We start from the raw sequence: 2748 nt of genomic DNA on the forward strand, positions 1-2748 counted from the left end.
CGTAGGTTTACTCTCGGTACTAGGAAGCAACGAGTGACCTGCTTCCCTCCCCAGGCAACAGAGGAGATTAAAAAACATATATAAATATATTATCATCTAGACTCAATGTTTAACAGTGGGCGTTAACAGATATACACAAATTGAATATACCAGCGTTGCCAATATTAATATTACAAAATAAATTCCTTCGTTGCATTATTTACTCCTGAGATAAGTATAATTAATTACATCACCAGTATGTATATATCTGGTATGTGAGCAATAGCCTAAATTGTTCAACATTTCTTCGAGTGAGCAAGTTTCCGTTCTGGCGGACTGACTCATAGTGACGTCATTGTGACGTCACAGGCAGCCTACGCAGTGTTTTACATTACGGCTATCATAGGCTATCTGTTAAAATAAAAATTATATCTTTACTTTTCTGTAAACTTGTAGCCTACAATTTATTTTTTACAAATAGTCTTAAGCATCAGGATGGATAGCAAAAAATGTAAATAGTTCCAATTACTAGCACCTCCTGTGACAGTCTCGTGGGAAGCGTTGCCAAGGTGAGATATGACTCAGAAAGTGTTCAGATCAGCGAATGACTGACACTTTCTCTGTTATTTCTAACTTTTGAAACTTTTCACCTACTTTTTACAGCCAATAAGAAAAATTAATGATAAACAAACTGTACCGCATGTAAATAGAACCTTCTAAAATATACTAATGCATTCGGACGATGATGACTATTTCAAATCCGAAGCCATTTAGACGCATCGGGTCACAAGGTGAAGCACATGGGTCCTCTAACAGGTGTAGTATGTGGCGGGGCGCATCTCTCTACCTGTCCAACTTGTAGATTATCGTCTTATTAGCCATTCCGAGAACAGGTCCTGGAATGCTGGTAACCTGGGTATGCAACAGTTTAGTTTCCATACTTAATATGACAACAGGAAAATATTGTATGTCATCTCAATACACAAAATAGTTATAAATGTTTTTTTCTGGTGTAACGAATCCAATGCTAATAAAAAAAATCCAGTCTTCCTTGAGTTTAGAAATTTATCCTTAGAAATGTAAAAAAAGGTTCAGACCTCATCGTGACCAACGAGGAAGGTATGGTGGCAAATCTGGAACACCTACCCCCGTTGGCACCAGTCACCACGTAACGTTGTCCTTAAGATTTAACTGTTACTTGGTTCATGACAAAACCAGGTCCAGGTTCAAATAAGCAAGTTTGCGAATGACACCAAAATAGGGCGACAGATTAATTCAGGGCAGGGTGCAAATGCACTACAGGAGGATTTAAATAAACTGCAGGAGCGATCAGAAAAATGGCAAATGAAATTCAACACCAGCAAGTGCATCGTACTTAATATTGGAAGAACAAATACTGTAAACGTATACAGCCTTAACGACATCGAACTAGAAAAGTCGACTTGTGAAAAAGACTTAGGGGTACTTGTAAGCCCGGACCTTCGGCCTAGAAAACAGTGCGTTAATGTTCGAAATAAGGCAAACAGAGTATTAGGTTTTTTAACTAGAAGTGTAAGTAATAAGAGTGTCTGTCTGTCTGTCTAAACTTGCATTCCCTAGAAAGACGAAGAGTGCGGGGAGATATGATAGAAGTATTTAAGTGGGTGAAAGGAATCAATAAAGGAGATATAGATAAAGTTCTTATAATATCCGAGCAGGATAGGACTCGTAGCAACGGATTTAAGTTGGATAAGTTTAGGTTCAGGAGGGAGATAGGAAGGAACTGGTTCACAAATACAGTGGTGGACGAGTGGAACAAGCTTAGCAACTTTGTAGTAAGTGCGGGAACTCTGGAAAGTTTTAAAAGGAGGCTAGATAGATTCATGGACGATAGAGAGTGGTTGTAACTCCCGACAGGAGCTGCCATGCACAGGCCAACCGGCCTATTGCAGACTCATTATTTTCTTATGTTTTTAAGTTCTTATTACAAAGAAAATTACGACGGGATGAGGGAGGAGATGAAGAGTATACACTGGCTTGACTTACTAAGGAATAAGAACGCAGATGCTACGCTGAATATCATAGCCAGTAAAATTAACCATTTGATCGATAAATATATACCCAAAACCAAACCCAGTGCCTCCAGGAATACAAGGAGACCACTACACATGAACCATGCAGCGGTCAGCAAAGTTAAGATGAAAACTCAGGATTTCGAGACGTGGGTTAGGACAAATGATGAGCAGGACAGGAGGATGTATGCCAGATCCAGGAACCAAGCAAAGTCATAGTGTAGAAGGGCTGAAACGGAGTTCTAGAGCCGGATCACTAGTGAGGTCAAGTCAAACCCAAAGGCCTTTGACCGCTACGCAAAGTCGAAATTAAAAACGCAAGTTGGCATATTGGATCTGAGGCTTGAAGATGGTAGATTCTGGCCAGGATAAGGCGGAGGCGTTGAACAAAGTCTTTAACATCGGTGTTCACGAGAGGATGCGAACAACCTTCCTGCGTTTGAGGACAGACAATTCAACACAGAGCTGACCCAGATATGGTACATCCCAGAGTGTTAAGAGAACTGTGTAGCGAGCTTCCGGAGCCCCTTAAGATCCTGTTCTGTAAATGCCTGGATGAGCAAAAGGTCCCCGATGACTGGAAAATGGCTTATTTAAGTCCTTTATTCAAGAAGGGCGATCGTCACTCCACAAATAATTATACTGTAGACCAGTAAGCCTGACCAGCATAGTGTGTAGAGAGCATCGTAAGAGATGTCATGATGGAACATCTGCTACG

Source organism: Homarus americanus, unplaced genomic scaffold (assembly GCF_018991925.1).
Source record: "Homarus americanus isolate GMGI-L3 unplaced genomic scaffold, GMGI_Hamer_2.0 scaffold46886, whole genome shotgun sequence".
In the NCBI taxonomy this organism is placed as follows: domain Eukaryota; kingdom Metazoa; phylum Arthropoda; class Malacostraca; order Decapoda; family Nephropidae; genus Homarus; species Homarus americanus.